This window comes from Ursus arctos, unplaced genomic scaffold (assembly GCF_023065955.2).
Source record: "Ursus arctos isolate Adak ecotype North America unplaced genomic scaffold, UrsArc2.0 scaffold_2, whole genome shotgun sequence".
NCBI lineage: Eukaryota > Metazoa > Chordata > Mammalia > Carnivora > Ursidae > Ursus > Ursus arctos.
In genome coordinates this window covers 100,380,388-100,396,957 of record NW_026622874.1, presented here as the reverse complement: position 1 = coordinate 100,396,957, position 16,570 = coordinate 100,380,388, and positions in this window count along the sequence as shown.

Below are 16,570 nucleotides of genomic sequence, written 5' to 3'. Positions count from 1 at the left end.
GGTTTTATAGGGCGCCGCCGCGGCCGCTCGAGCCATAAAAGGCAACTTTCGGAACGGCGCGCGCTGATTGGCCCCGCGCCGCTCACTCACCGGCCTCGCAGCACAGTGCAGCATTTTTTTACCCCCTCTCCCCTCCTTTTGCAAAAAAAAAAAAAAAGAGAGAGAGAGAGAGAACGAGCCGGGCTGGGAGAGAGCGAGAGCGAGATTGAGGAAGAGGAGGAGGGAGAGAGTTTTGGCGTTGGCCGCCCTTGGGTGCTGGGCCCGTGGGCCGCCGCCCCGCTGGGCAATGCCTGATCCGGCCCCTCTTGTGTTCTCCACTCCGGGACCCTCTGGGTGTGGACGTCACATGAGCAGTGAGCGCCCCGGTGGGCAAGGGTCAGCATGGATGCGAGGGTCCCTGGTTGCTGTGGGTGCATGCTTAAAGAGCACTTGCAGGGGAAGCATTGGTCCACATTAACTCCACTACCTAGAAAGCCTGGATTTGGGGGGGGTGGTCTCTGGCCAGGGGTGCTCAGCTTGCTAAGTGAGGGGCATTACTACTCAGACACCTGAGGCTGAAGGGTATGGTGTGGTGTGGGGGAGTCAGGGGTCTTGTGGTCACTTAACAGAGTTCTCAGGCCCCAGAGACAGGACAGGCATCAGGAGCAAGTGGCTGGAAGTGCCCCGTAAAGAGGGCTTGGAGCCTCCCCTGCTGTAGGCCTGGATAGGGGTGGGCTCTGTAGCACAGAGAAGCTGTTCCCATGGAGCCAGGCTGCCTCTAAGAGCTGCCTGGTCACACCCAGCCGAGCCAGGCCTGAGCCGTTAGCCCGTGACCCAGGCAGCTGCTGGGCGAAGGCAGGCAGGGCTGCTCAGTGCAGCTCTGGGACCCACCATCCATCGTCCGTCTGTCATGTGCAGCCACAGCTGAACTTCTGTCCTGGACCATCTGGAGCCTGCCAAGGACTCTTAATGCCCCAGAAATGAGTTAGGTTGAGGGGGGCGGGGTGGCAGGGACAGAAGCTGAAGACCAGCTGCCCTCAGAGAAGACCCTCTCCTTGTCACCCTTTCCTGCCCTGGGTCCCTCCATCAAACATTGGGCGAGATCTGGGTGCCCGGGAGTGTTCTGGGTGGTTCCCTTCTCTGAGAGCTGCCAGTCTGGCAGGCAGAGCCTGTACCCAGATGGTGGCCAACAATGATCAGTGTGTGGCAGACAGAAGCCCAGGGCCCTGGGGACCCCAGAGGGACGTCTGGCTCAGTCTAGAGGACCATGCACCTTCTTGGCGGTGGTGACAGGAAGCTGAATTTTCACACAGAAAACGGGAAGGGAGGTCTAGCTAGGGGTGCCAGCCTGTAGCCACCGGCCCAGGCCTGCCCAGGGCTTTGCTGCACGTAGTGGGTGCTCCTGCGCTGTGTGTTGAAACCAGTGACCCTTAGTCCATATATGGATGTGCGGTCTGGTCCTGCCCACCATAGGTGGCTGCTAGCAGGGCACTCGGAGTTGCAGAGGCCACAGCCGGGTGGGAAGGGGACCACCACCCAGTGCACAGCAGAACCCTCAGGCTCGGAGCCGCGCACCAGCATCCCCAGCATACTGCCAGGAGACTCCCTGCAGCTCTCCAATCACCGCTCCGGGCTCGGGGCAATGTTCCCAGCCCGTCCACTCCCTGCCTCCCGGGGACTGCCCTGTCCCTGGCCTTGCATCTCTCAGTCGTGGGCATCTGGCCAGCCAGCTGCCCTGGGGCCTACCAGCCCTGCACTTCAGGCGCTGGGGAACGACCCTCTTTTTGCCAGTGAGGGCTGCTTGTGGCTGTTTGCTGAGCCTGGAGGGCTGCTGGGCAGCCTGGGACTAGGGCTACAGGGCCGGGGACGGGAGGCTCTAGGATGGTTCCAGGCAGCTATGTGGGGTGGAGAGCAGGCCTGTTCCCCAAGCAGGACCTGTGCTGCCACCTCACCTCTTCTCCACCAGGGATGGGCTAAGGGGCAGGAGCACCAGCCCAACGTGACCTCAGACTGGAACACTCCTGGCCCTAGGTCTCCAGCAGCCGTTTCCTGGTGCTCTCCTAGGCATCCTTCAAGGCCCATCCCAGAAGGCCCCTCTGATCTGCCGCCTATACCCGCCTCCCACGGAAGACCCCTGCACTCGGATGGCCTTCACAACTCGGCCTCCCCTTCCAGACTGTGAGCCCTGGCACGCACCCCCTCCCACCGCACGGTCCCCGGGGCCCTGTGCTGGTGAATGAACAAGTGACTCCTTCGGTATCCTCCGGCCTCCGAAGAAAGGACCCTGGAGACGGAGGGCTGGGAGGGGGACTGGGCCACAAGCTTAGGGGGAGGGGAGGAGAAAAAGAGGAAGTGGAGCCGGCCAGAGGAAGGGGGAGGAGACATGCCGGAGAGGAAGTGAACAGGTTCTTGGCTTGGGAACTTTGCCCTTGCAGGGAGATTTCTGAGCTGTCACTAGGGCAGGCACACAGCCCCCGAGCCTTGGCCTGGCTCGGCCAAAGGGGACTTTACCTGCTTTCTGGTGCTTTTTTCCTTTTGTGGTTCCCCCACCCTACAAGGCGTCCAAGGAGGGGGCACTCACAGTCCTCCCAAAGGATCACTCCCTGGCCCTCTCTAGAGAAACAGCTGCCCAGCCTCCTTGCCCTGGGTGCTTGAGCCCCACTGCTGCCCTGTCAGGTGAGGACCCCAAGCTCCACTTCGCAGAGGAAGAAAGTGATGTGTGGCTTCTGGACCGTTGGCTCCAGGAGGGTCTAGATGCTGCACTCAGCAGGTGCTCCGTGAGGGCTAACTGATGAATGAGGGCACGGAACACTCTAGCAAACACACATCCTCTTTACAGATGAGGAAACTGAGGCAGGACTGGAGTCCAACGTGAAGGACACTAGGTGCAAGGCCCCAGGGAGCCTCCCACTGGCCCTCCCTGGTAAAGTGGCCCCTGTAATGCTCCAAAGGGACTGGGTCCAAAGGCTGTTCTGAAGTCTGAGTTCTCGGGTCCCACTTCCCTCCTCAGTGCTTATCTCCTGGGGTCCAGAGAGAACAGCCACCAGCCTTTGGTCACAGGGCAATGGGTCCTGAAGCCCTAAGCCTGCAGGCTCCTGCCACCTCTTTCCCCAGCCCTCCTCCCCTGTTCCTAGGATAGTCTCAAAAGGAGATTCTGGACCTCAGGGTTCCTCAGGGACTGGGCTTGGGTTTCCTGTGCCCCCTGCCCAACTTTTTGTATGCCTCCGGCACTCTGGGATGCCCTCACCAGGAAGCCTGTCACGATTTTCTCCTTCCACTACCGTAACAACAGCAGCTTTCCTGCTGAGGGGTGGTAGGGGACAACCCCACAGGGATCACACAGCAAGGGCACAGCCAGGTGCCAAACTTCCAGGATCACACTGCCCTTGCATCCAACACACGAGCACCAAGCAGCCAGGCGCGCTTCCAGAGTGCAACAGGACCGGGCACTGTTCTGAGCAACCCCCTGTAGAAAGCAGGTGTGAGCCCGGAGACAGACCTCAAATGAGAGAGCGAAAGAGAGCTTGCTCTGCCACCTACGAAGGAAAGTAGCAGGTTTCTTCGGGAAGGAGGGAGCTTCTTAAAGGGCAGTCAGGGAGCCCCCCCCCCCAGGTAAGCAGCCAGCTGAAGTGGGCCCCCCGGAGGCAGGAAGGCTAGGCTGGGCCCTGTGTGCTCTCCTGGGCAGCAGCCAGGGTCTTGGTCCCCACCCAGGCCTGGCCTCTAGCCAGAGTCTCCCAGGGCCTCAGCTGGCCTCGGGCTGCCCTGCTCCCCGAAAGTCATACCCCCAAGGGGGATCCCCGCCCTGGAGAAACTGGGAACTTCTGATACTTCTTCGGAGAGTTTTTAAAAATCCTTAAAAACTACCCATCTCTCTTCCTGTGCCCCAGGGCACTCTGAGAAAGGCCGGGCCCTCCTGGGAAGTTCCCAGCCTTGCTTACTCGAACTTGATTGAATTTTCAGAAATAGAAAACAAGGTTCCCTGGGCTCCCCCCCTTCTACACGCACCAGCTGAGCCCGTTCTTGCCCCAGACCAGCTGCTGGGAGGGCTTGCTGTCCCCATTCCACAGAGGAGAACCCCAGGCGACCCAGACAGACCCAGAGCGTTGACAGGGAGCCGGACCCTGGGAGCTGAAGACCCTCCCAGGCAAACTGGGGGTGTAGGGAGGCTGAGGCATCCGGCCTCCCCAGCAGTTGTCCTGGGAGGGTCTCGAAAACCACTCATCACCACAACTCCCCCCGAGCGGCTGGGGACCTGCCCAAAGGCACCTAGAGGCCAAGGTAGCCCTCAGACACCCGGCCCTTTCATTTTCCAGACCAGGGCCTGAGAAGCTGGTTGACAGAGGTCGGATCAAGTGGGGTGGGGTCAGCAGCAACTTGGAGGCCAAGTGGAGGCTCCCTGCGCGGCCCCCCTGGGGTGTGGGCAAACACACCCAGGAGGAATCCTGTCACTTCACGGGAGGTACTGCACACACCTTGCACCTTAGGCCTCTGTCCCTGGGCTGTGAAAAAAGGCAGGGGGGCATCTGGCACTCAGGGTGCCGAGCCCCCAGAAATCGGGTCAGTGCGGGGGCTCAACCCCTTCCTGGCTGGGTGGCCTTCTTCCTGCTGCTCTTCTGCCTGACCCAGGGGCCTGGAAGGCCTGAGTTGGGGGAGCAGAGGGGGCAGGGAGCGGAGGGGGGAGGGAGGGGCGCCCCTCCTGGAGGGCCCAAGGAAGTGAAAGGGGAACGTAGAAGGGGGAAGGAGGTGTTGGAAAGTGCAGGCGGGCGGGGCCGCTGACTCAGAGACCAGGCTCCCTCACCTCAGGGCTAAGCCTGGCCTCCCCAGTCCCCGAGAGTCCCTGAGGGCCTGCTCTGACCAGAGCCAGGCCTGCGTCACCACCCAGAAATCTCACCTCACCCCTGCCAGCTCAGCCGGAATCTCCCCATTTCTCAGACTAACAAACTGAGGCCAGTGACCACGGGACTTGGTCTTGCAGTTCGCAGTGCATCATGACCGGACCCCCACACTGCTGGTGGGCAGTGGCAGGCAGAGCCGGGCCCTGGCTGGCCGTGGGGCACACACTCAGGGCTCCACGCGGGGCGCTCCCCACCTGGCGCTGCACCTCCAGCCGCGGGGCGTGGGGCGCATCCAAGTGGAAACCCGATCAGTCATGGCCACGGAGCTGCGTCACCAGGCCCTGCCTACCCAGAAATCTCGGCTGCTGCCGGGCTGGCCAGCACCCTGAGCTGGCTGTGTGGCTGGGCTTCCTGACGTCTGCCTGTGCCTGGCCCTGTGCCAGCTGCTGGGGACACCGGGGGACCCCCTGGCCTGCCCTGTCCACTGGGGACACGGTCCTGCCTGGATGAGGTTGGTCCTTTGCAGCCCAGAGAAGGGACAGAAGTCGTGGGCTTCAGTTTGGTGGATCAGGCAGAGAAAGGGTTTCCCCAGCAAACTGGCCTCTGTGGGGGGCCGGTGGCAGCAGCCAGGGCTCCCCTTCCCCTAATTTCTGGGGTTCCTAGGGAATCATTTTGGCTGTCCAATGAAGTCACCTGGGCTGCTGAGACCCCTAGCATTGGCGATGACAGCGGGGGTGGGGGGTGGCACCCAGGTGTGCCCATAGTGAGGAAGGTGCAGGGTCGGTCCAGGCCCAGGTAAGACTTAGCAATAAGCCCGCTGCGCCCAGGGCTGAAAGGCCACGTGCTGTGCCTTCTTCGCGAGCCCCAGAGCAGGTGGGGTACCCCAGGAAGGAACATAGCATCTTCTCCCATCCATTAGGCCCCCCCCACAGAATAGTCAGCTCAGCACAATGTCTTATGGGGACCCCAGTCTTTCCTTCTTCAAACCACAGTGAGGCTCTGCGCTGAGATTCTGTTCTGTCACTCACCCATTGGACGTCCCTGGAAAGTGACTCAGCATCTCTGAGTCCACTGGGGTCCGTAAGACCATGTGTGGATGGCACTGTCTGGGTGGGCCTTCTGGGCCTTTCAGCAGCTTGTCACAGACACCCTCAAAGCTGGCCACCACTCACCCCCTTAACAAAAGAGAAACCAAGGCCCAGAGATGGGCAGAGCCTTGCCCAGTGTCACATAGCACGTGTGGCAAGCCAGAGCCTAGGCCTGGAAGGCTGGAGGTTTGCACTTTGCGTGCTGCTGGGAGGGCCAGGTGGGTCTGTCTGGAAGGGTGCAGGACTCTGCTCCCCGTGGCCGAAGCGATGACAGCTCCAAGGAGACCTGAGCAGGCCCTGGCTGTGTGGACAGCTCCCATGGCCACTTGCGGCCTGTCTGCCCAGGATGGAAGCTGCCTGCTCTGGCCTGGCCTTCTCTACCTGGCCAAAGCCAGTCCTGCCCACAGCCTCATTCCTTGTCACTCTCAGAGCACACGGACTTCAGGTCCCTCAAAGGGTCCGGCTCAGGAGGGAGTGGGGCCCCCCCTTGCTGCCCCCTACTTGCCCTGGGGTCCCCTCTCTTCAGGCTGGTGCATCGTGGCACTCAGCACCCAGCGGGCAGCAGGACTGCAGAAGCCGATGGAAAGTTCCAAGTGTCCAGCTCTGTCACTCCCCTCCTGGGGACACGGTGGCTAACCCCGTTGCGGCCTTGGACAAGTTGCTCACCTCCGGAGTGGCAGAGCTGTAGGGAGAGAACAGGAGAATGAACGGAAACGCAGGGCCTGCCCAGAGCAAGTACAGGGTAGCCACGTGCTGGTGACCTTGGGCCGGGCACACTGTGTCCCTGTGGTACGAAGGCCCTAATAGCTCTTCTTCATCCCAGGCTTGCGGAAGGGTCCAGGAGCGGAGCGGGGGGGCACTCACCAGCCTTGCAGCCAGCTCTTGGTTTGTTCCCCGCTGGGCCAGCTCCAGAGGCAGAGGGAGGGGAGTCCTGGGAAAAGGCCCTTCTGTCTGCCCCCCCCCAGCATGTGTGTAATGTGTGTGAGCTCACAAGACAAACCCATGCCTCTCGCTGGTCCCCAGGCTTGTCACACACAGAGCAGGGCCCTTGAGGGGTGGGTGGTGGGGAGGAGAGAACCAGGGACTGCCCCCCTCTCCCTCATGTCCTCCTGGATTGTTTTTCCACCGGAGAATACTGGCAGGACGTTTGGGTGAGGAGTGGCAAGGGAGGGGTGGGGGTGAGCAAAAGACTTGAACGGGCACTTGAAACAGGAGCCTACCCAAATCTCCAAACCACTGATACAGATAAAAAGATGCTCGGGGCGCCTGGGTGGCTTGGTGGGTTAAGCATCCGACTCTTGGGCTCGGCTCAGGTCTTGATCTTGGGGTCGTGAGTTCGAGCCCCGCTGGGCGTGGAGCTTACTTAAAAAAAAAAAAGACGTTCAACATCATGGGTCAACGGGAAATGCAAATTAAAACCACACTGAGATTCAGCCTCATCCCCCAGTGGGTGAGGTGAGGAGGACGGGCATATACCAAGTGTTACTGGGGACAAGCAGCTGCTCGCGGGGCTGGGATTTCCACAACCACCTTGGAAACTGTTCATAATGCCCTGAAAATATGACCCAGCAATTCCACTCCGAGGTTCTTCTCCAAGAAAAATGAGTCCACGTGTCCACAGAAGACATGAGCAGAAATGTCCGTGCATACTCGCATACAGTATCCTGTATTTACCAACGCCCTGAGCGCAGGCGAGCAATGGAAAAGAGAAACAAGGTGTGGTGTGTTCGCGCACCGGAATAAAGTACTGGCGGGCTCCGGTCGTGAGCCCGGGGAACACCCCGCTGAATGGAAGAAGCCAGACACGGGAGTAGATGCCGTGTGATTCAGCGTTACGGAGTTTACAGACAGGGGTGGGAGTCTGTGCTGAGGTCAGGATGGTGGCTGCCCTTTGGGGAGGAGAGACTGAAAAGGGCGCGAGGGAGCCTCTGGGAGTTGAAAATGTCTCTTGGTCGGGGTGCTGGGCCTAAGTGTTTGGTCTGGGGCAATTCATGCAGCTGCACGCTAAGGAGGTGTGCACTTTCCCAAAAGGGTAGCTAGTTTGGGAATGCGGCCCACCCCTGCCAGCCTCATCTCACGTGCCAGGCAAGCTGGCCTCTTGTCCTCAGAGCACCGAACTCCTGCCTGCCTCAGGGCCTTTGCACTTGCCTTTCGTTCTTGCTGCCATAATGGACCCCGCTCCCCAGGCACACCGTTTTTGCTTCTTTAGAGTCTGCTTATCCTTTAAGGCTCAGTGTAAATGTCACCTCTTGCAGGAAGTCCTCCCTGCTCTCTAGACAAGGGCAGGCTCTTATGCCTCCTGCGTTTCTTTGTCACGCCCATCACAGCTGATAATGAAGTGCATCTGTGTGATGACAGGTTTGCTTTCTCCCTCCCTGCTTCATAGGCAGGGACCCTATCTGTTTTGGTCACTGCAGGATTCCCAGCTCATAGTGCATGGTTAGTGAAGTTTTCAGTTTCCATCTGCAGACGGAAGGAAGAAGGAAGGAGGAAGGAGGAAGGAGGAAGGAAGGAAGGAAGGAAGGAAGGAAGGAAGGAAGGAAGGAAGGAAGGAAGGATCAATCCATCGATTCAGTTCTCCACAGAAGGGACAGAGGCGGCAGGAATGGCTGTGTTCTCTCGTGAGGGCGTGAGCATCCTGTCCCAGGAGGGTGTGGTGTCCCAGGACTGCCAAAGCTGATGAGGAATAGGCCTAGGGAGGAAAGGGCTGGCCACCTGAGGGCTCACACCTTCCAGAAGATGTTGGCAGGAGGAGAGTAGTGGTGTCATAGGAAGTCCTCAGGTCTCTGGGTTGTAGCTGACTCACCCAGCCTCTGATAACACTCACAGGTCAGACTCCAGCCTTGTGTCCCAGAGGTCCCCAGGGGAAACATTGTCTGATATCCTGACTGTGCGAGGGACTGACTGGGAGGACGGGCAGCCCAACCTGAGGGTCTGGCCTGGCTTTAGAGCGGAGGGGTCTTTTTGGTTGGGCTTTGAGGTTTGAATAGGAGACAAGTTAGAGAGGTCTTGATAGAAGGGTATGTTGGGAGAGCTGAAAACATCTGATGTGATCACTTCCATTCTGGCCAACACCCAGCAGAGAACAAGGAGGCCCCCAGCTGAGTGAACGGGTTGGGGTGGGCATGGGGTTGGGGGAGCCCACCCAGCACTGCCTGCCCCTCTATGCCCCGTTCCACCCAGGACACAGCTTGGGGAAAAGGAGGTAATAAAGAAGGGGCTGTCAGTCCCTACCCCTTGTGAGGAATGTATGGGGCCTTGAATTCAGGTTCCATTGGACAGATGGGGAGACTGAGGTGGGCGTGGACAGAGCCTAGGCTCACATACGTGGGTTAAGCTAGGGTTCGGGAGCCCACAAGGGCTGGGTAATTCCCAGACACAAGTTCACCATGCCAGCCTCTAGGACCCAGCCCTGGGACCTAGAACCTGAACCAGGCCTCCCAAGTGACAGCTGCAAGGCCTCTGGGCTTCCTCCCCCTAGAGCTGGTCAGAGGCCCCTTCCTCAGCTGATCAGCCTCAGCCCTGGCCCAGAGAAGGACAGCCAGCTGCAGAGCCACAGAGCAAGACAGCAGGAATGTGGTAGCACTGGGACTCAGCGGACACCCAGAACGCCTGGGGCAGGCGTCTTCTCAGAGAACTAGCCTGAACTCAGGAGCTGGACTTCGTCCTGCAAGGGTGACGGGAGCCATAGAGGGTGTAAGGAGCAGGAGCCGGGCAGGACCAAGTCTGATGCTTCAGCAGAAAGTTCCACATTAAGAAAGGGCCCAGGAGGGCTCCAACATAAACTCACATTTCAGATTTCTCTCTGCGCCCGGCTGAGTAGACGTTGGGACTAGAAATACTAGAGTTATGAGAACAATTATAATAATAGCAATGACAGTGATCACCTGTGTGTCTGTTCACTTTTCTGATGCTCTACATTTTGCTTTTGTCCCCATGGCAACCCCAGGAGGCAGGCAGGCCGGCTGTCATCATACTGTTGTTGTTGTTTGTTAAAGATTTATTTATTTGAGTGGGGAAGGGGCAGAGGGAGAGAGAGAATTTCAAGCAGACTCCGTGCTCGATCTCATGACCCTGAGATTACTACCTGAGCCAAAACCAAGAATCAGATGCTTAACTGATTAAGCCACCCAGGCACCTGTCATTACACTGTTTCACAGCTGTTGGTATCAAAGCCCACAGTCGAGGCTGGGGACCTGCCTGAATGAGGTGAGCTGGGGAGCCGCTGGCTGGGACCGACTGTTCCTTCACAACCAGATCTCTTTGCCAGCCCCTGGGAGCCAGGCCCTGTCCTGCTCACTCCTGCCAGCTGCTCCAGGCGGCAGGGGCCTTGCTGGTTCCCCAAATCCAGGTGAGGCCCAGAGGGGTGAGGGGACATGCCCAAGGTCACACCCAGCGAGGGAACCATGGTGAGCTGGGGCATGTCTGCCTTCTCCGTGATCCTGGGCAAGTCACTTTACATGGAAGGACCTCGATCTCCCTTTTAAAATAGGGGTGAGGGGCGCCTGGATGGCTCAGTCAGTTAAGCGTCTGCCTTCCGCTCAGGTCATGATCTCAGGGTGCTGGGATCAAGCCCCACATCGGGCTCCCTGCTCAGTGGAGAGTCTGTTTCTCTCTCTCCCTCCCCCTCTCTTTGGTCCTGTGCATACGCGCCCTCTCTCTCTCAAATAGATGAATAAACTCTTTAAAATAAAATAAAATACAATTGACCTACTCTAAAAAAAATTTTTTTTTTAATAAAATAAAATAGGGGTAAAAATGTCATGGACCCAGAGTGTGTGTTGAGGGGTCAGAAAAGTGCCACGCGGGGCCTGGCTGGCTGGGTCGGTAGCGAATGGGACTCTTGATCTCGGGGTTGTGAGTTCAAGCCCCACACTGGGTGCAGAGATGACTTAGAACTTAAAACAACAACAACAACAAAAACCTTCGAAAGAAAAGTGCCCAATGGAGGTGCTGGGCTGGAAAACGTTCCCTATGTTCCCAGGGAGGAACTGGGGGCCAGTGGCCTCTCCATGGGAGCTCCCCGAGGTCTGCTTTGGGGAGGGAGCCATGATCAGCTGACGGATTGAGCTTCCTGGCCTAGCCTCTTGCCTACTCCCAGGGGCCGCCTGAGCCGAGGGCAGAGAGCAAAGGGCAAAGGCTGGAGCCTGGCCTCTCCCTGTCCTCCTGGGGCCACTTGGAGACATTATCGAGGCCTAATCAAGATAGCCGCCTTTCCCTGAGGGTGCACTGGGTGTGGTGCCAGCCTTCCAGCTTAGTGTCTGTAAGTGGCCCCCTCACCTGTCCCCACCCTCGGACCCCTGGGCCTCGGGGTAGGGGGCCGGGGGAAGCTCTCTGTTCTAGTCTGAAAACGCAAGCCTAGGGGACTTTAGCAGCACCCATACTTGGGAAGGGCCGAGCCAGGACCCATGGCCAGGTGTGGCAGGCCCCCAGAGCCGGAGGCGACTGTGCAGGTGATGGAGCCGTGCAGAGGAGCTGGACCAGCGTCCTCTGGCCCCGCGGCTGCCCTGCCATCCATCTGACACTCAGCTCCTTAGGCCGAGGCAATGCTCTTGGAGGCCTGGGAATTTCTGGGGGACTCAGGAGAACCAGTCTGTCACAGGCCACTCATGGGGACCCCTGTGGCTATACCTGGGCCAGCGTTCCTAAGGTGGGGGTTCACATGGCCTGGGGCTGAAAAGCAGAACCCTCGCAGCACTCAGGTGCGCTGGGCCATGCCCTGCCGTCCCTGGGCCTCAGTGTGCTCACCCCATCGTGGAGCCCGGTGGCCTCAGACCAGCATCCAGGGCCCAGGGGCTCTGGCCCACCCGGATGGGTGGGATACTGAGTCAACGCAGCGCCACATGGCCAGGGTTGGAGGAGGTGACAGTTGAGGGTGCAGGAGGGTTTTCTCTGCTCAGAATCTGGGTCCAGACAGTGGGCTGCAAGACAGAGACCCAGACACTCACAGGTGGGGAGGGGTAAGGTCTAGGTCTAAGCAAATCAGAGGGTGGAGGGCCCCGCTGGACACCCCAGGTAGGTAACTGCCTGCAGTCCGGAGGTGAGCGTGGTCAGACCCATTCTGCAGACAAGCCTTCCAGCCTGGGGTGGTGAAGCCCAAGGCCAGGGCCCCCCGCTCAGCCTCGGGGGTTCAGGCGCCGCCTCTGCCCAGGGCTCGGGCGCTGAGGGCTGGGGTGGGGTGCTATTATCTGACGCTGCCAGGCCCGCGCGGCTCAGGCTCACGTGGCCGCGGCTCCGCGCCTCCCTCGTCCCGGGACCGAGTCTCCCGCGGGCAGATAAGCCCGGCGCTCCCAGAGCGTGTCCAGCACGGGCCGGGCCGGGCCGGAGCTCCCCGCGGGCCCCCTCCCCGCCCTCCCAGCTCCTCGGCCGGCCCGGCCCACTTGGCCCAACTTCCTCTCCATAAAAGGCGAGGTTTGGGAGCGCCCGGGGAGGGGGCGTTGGGCTCACACGCCCGGCTGCCGAGCTCTGCCTGGGCCGCCCCCCACGTCCTCCTGCCCCCAGGGAGACGGCGGGGGCCCGGGGGGCTCCCGGGCGGGAGGGTTCTCTAATCCCCGCCTCGCCCCTGCCCCTGGCGTCCCCCAGACCACCAGCCCGACCGCGCTCCCCTCCTCCGGACCCGCCCGAGCGCCGTGCACTTTGTCCCCACTTCGCGTTTGAACAGCCTGAGGCCCACAGCCAGGCGGGTCCGGGGAGCGCGGGGTTGGGCATCTGGACGACCAACGAGGGTCACAGCATAACTCAGCTCCGTGGAGATGCGTACGAGTCATAGTGGGGACTGTAGAGTGCATTTTAATACCTCTAGAGATTGGGTACTCCCTCCCAGGCAAACTTGTCACTTGGCTAGCTTGTGACCTTGGGCGCCCGTTACTTTGGCGCCCAGCCTCAGTTTCCCCGTCTGTTAACCGGGGGTGAGGCTTTTCCTCTCCGGAGTTTGTGCAGATGTAAAGCACAGCCCCCAGCCGACCCAGCGCGGGGTTAGAGCCGGAACCAGCGGGGGTGGGGGGCGCAGCCGTTTCCCCGCCCGCACCCCAGGCGCCCCTCCGGGGGTGGGGGTGCGAAGCCCTTAGGACTGCGTTGAGGCTGAGAGGCAGTGGATGCCGAGACAAACAGTGGGTGCTCAATAAATGCAGCCCCCCCCCCGTGAGTCATCCCCGTCCTGGCCCTGGGCCGGGGAGCAGGGCCATCGGGTGTCATCTGGTTCCACCCCGCCGTGCGGTGTGACCTCGGCAGGGCTCCGCCCCTCTCCGGGCCTCAGTTTCCCGCCGCACAAGTCCAGGGGAGGGCTGGGCCAGGCCAGCTGGGGGGCGCGGGCGGCCCCCGCGCGGCTCCCCCTCCCCGGCGCGGCCCGCGGTCCCTGCCGGCCCGGCCACGTCCGCTGCCCACGAGGCCGCCATAAAAGGCAAGCGGCCGCAGGTCGCGCAGCCAAACTTAGTCATCCGGCCCGCGGGCCGCCTGGCTGCGCGCAGCAGCTTCCTCCCCGAACTTCCCGTTTTCCGAGGGGCCCGGGAGGGGGCGGAGGTGCGGCCGGGCCTTTCGAAACGCCTCGGCTCCCAGTGGCCGGGGGCTTGGCCAGGGGGCGCCCCCGCTGGCGCTTTCCTCCCGGAGCTGCGGGTCCGCGCGGCGCCCAGGAGAGGCCTGCGAAGGAGGCCCAGGCTGCTGCCCAGATAAATCTCAGCCAGCAGCCAGGAGCCATCCGTGCCGGGTCGGAGAGTCCGGCCGAAACCACCCAGATAGCGTCCCTGGAGCAGGGATCGGTCAGGGGTATGGGACGGAATGCAGTGCAAAGCAGGGAAGAGCTCGCTCTGCTGCAGTGGCCGGCGGGTGCATGAACCCCAGGGGCCCCCCTCATGCTGTCTGCTTCCGGCTCCATTTACAGGCAAAGCTAACTCGTGGTGAGGGCAGTCAGGACAGCGGCTGTCCAGAGGGGGTGGGGGGCAGGTCCTGAGTGGCAGGGAGGCAGGGGCTGGAGCCTTCCCAGAATGGACCCACTCCCTGTGCTAAGTCGGGTGGTGGCCCTATGGCTGCACAGTCAAGGTTGGTGACCTCGACTTGTAGGGAAATTATACCTCGATACAGAACTGTAAAAAAAAAAAAAAAAAAAAAAAAAAAGCACACACAGGACACTCCCATACATTGTTTAGGGATGTCCACAAAGGTACAGAGGCCATAGGAACATGGGAGGGAGTCGCTGTTACAGCTTTGGGGTACAGGTGGGAGGGGGTGCAAGGAGACACATGGAAGGGTGGGTGCCCACTGATTCTGATCTCCTATATTTCTTTCAGAAAACAAAGCTGAAGGAAACACGGTAAGATGATGACTAGGTCTGGGGGTACATTATCTTCCTCTCTGTCCTTTTCTGTGTATTTGAAATATTGCCCACTTTTCACAATGAAAGGGGCAAAAAGCACAAGGGCTGGGAATTGGACATGGTGGTCAACCTCTTTGACCCTCGGTTTCTTCTTCTGTTCAATGGGGCAATCAATAATCCTTTTGGGGAAAGTTTACTGAGAATTATATGCAGTGATATATGCAAAATGCTGGGTATGAGCCCTAGGTATGCTGTAGATGCTCGATACAGGGGTCTGTATGGGGCTCCCCTTTTCCTAAGCCCCACCCTGGGAGAAGGGATGACTTGCTAGGGTGGGGGGCCAGGGTGGGAAGGTCTTCAGCCCACAGCTCCATGAGGCCAATGGCCTAGCCTTGCCTGGCTGGGAAGGCTTGTGTTTCTGACAAATGGGGCCAGCCAACCCCATGCCCTGCCTGTCCTGTCCTGTCCTGTCCCTGGGGCCAGGGTCACTCCAGGTGAGCGTACCGTCAGGACACAGGCCAGCAGGTCACCTGGCCTCGGATTCCAGGTGGCTGGATCCTCAGGAAGCCTCTGCAGGTGGTGAGGACACACAGGGATCGTGGGTGCCAGCCGGTCGGTCAACACTGTTGGGGACACAGAGCCCAGAGAGCCCCAGAGGGCTGTGGGCAACCCAGGCCAGCAGGAAGGAAGGGAGGAGGGTGCAGGGAGGAAGGGAGGAGGGGTTAAGAAAGGGCATCCAGGAAAGGAGAGGGAAGAGAGAAGAGAAAGCAAAAGGATGGTAGCCTGCTTTTCCTCCCACTATTTTGGAACCCCCATACATGGGCACTGCGTCTGGGCTCTCTGGTGAAAGCCTCCCATGACCCTCTTGGGGGATGGAGACCTCCAAAGGCAGCAAGTTTACATGACTAGGCCAAGGTGCCCCAGGCTGAGAAGGGCAGGGTCTGGGGGAGCGTGAACAAGAGAGACTGACAGAGATATTCTGTGGCCAGGGGGCAAGGGAGCCCGTGGTAGGGGATGTGAAACAGCTCAAGTGAAGGGGAGGCCTAGAGAGTGAGGAAGAAGGGGTGGGGGGCTGGCAGCAGGCTCTGGGCAGGACGGAGGCAGGACTGGCTGGAAGACACACCTCTCGGGTGCCCTCTAGCGGGGACATTCTCCTTCCTGGCTAGGCGGCCCTGTGTGTCCGCATTCCTAGCATTAGGGAGTGACTGGATTCTCCCTGTGCAACCCAGCCCACTAGGGGTCCCCCCCTCCATAGCACCTCATTTTCAACCCTCCCTCACCTCCTCAGGCTCTGCCTCACTTCAGGCCTTGCTGGACAAGAGGAGGCCGTGGGAAAACATCAAGCAAGAGGAACGCCCTTAGCCGCCCCAGGACCCAGCCATCAGCCACCCACCAAGAGGTCTGGCTGCAGTCTCCCAGCGACGCTATGGGGGGAGACATTTCTCTCCTCCTTTTTTAGATGAGAAATCTGAGGCCTAGAGGGTACACAGGCACCCCCTCTCTCCTGCACATGATCGCACTGTGGGGCTGGTCACCCTGAGTCTGGACATCTGGGTGAATGCACTGGAAGCTGGCAGAAGCTGCCCCTCCTCCAGTATCTGAGGAATCTAACCTTCCCTGCTGAAGACCCCGTAACACCCTCGTCTGAAGGGACCCTTTGCAGGCTCCCCCACCACCACCCTGGAATGAGGGTCAGATTTCAGCCTGCCCCAGGCGCTCAGAAGTCAAGGTTGACTCTGGAGAAAATAGCTTATACTCCAAATGTTGCTAATTTCCTTTTTTTTTTTTTTTTTTAAGATTTATTTATTTGTCAGAAAGAGAGAGAGTGAGTGAGCACAAGTAGGGGAGCAGCAGAGGGAGAAACAGGCTCTCCGCTGAGCAGGGAGTCTGACGCGGGGCTTGATCCCAGGACCCCCAGAGCATGACCTGAGCCAAAGGCAGACATTTAACTGACTGAGTCACCCAGCAGGCGTCCCCAAACGTTGCTAGTTTCCATCAGTAGGAAGGTAGGGGCTCTGGGTGGAGAAGGGCTCCGAGGTGTGAGGCCCAACAGGGTGGACTGGGACACTGCATCGGGGGGCTGGGTGTATGGGTATGAGCAGCCCAGAGCCAGAGTGTCAGGGGTCAGCTGGTGCGGCTGGAAGGGCCTCCAACAGTCTGCCAGGTCTGTAGACTGAAGTTTCAACCAACCCATTCATGGCCTACATTCAGTGAGGCAGATAGGCCAGAACTTTCCCCAGGGTTACGTGGGAGGAAGAGGCCAATGGAAGTGACTCGCCACGTGTGACATGCACGCCTTTGAGAAATACACTGGTGGGGCAGCAGCCTCATCCCTGCGCGGCTACCCTCTGGGTGCTGGC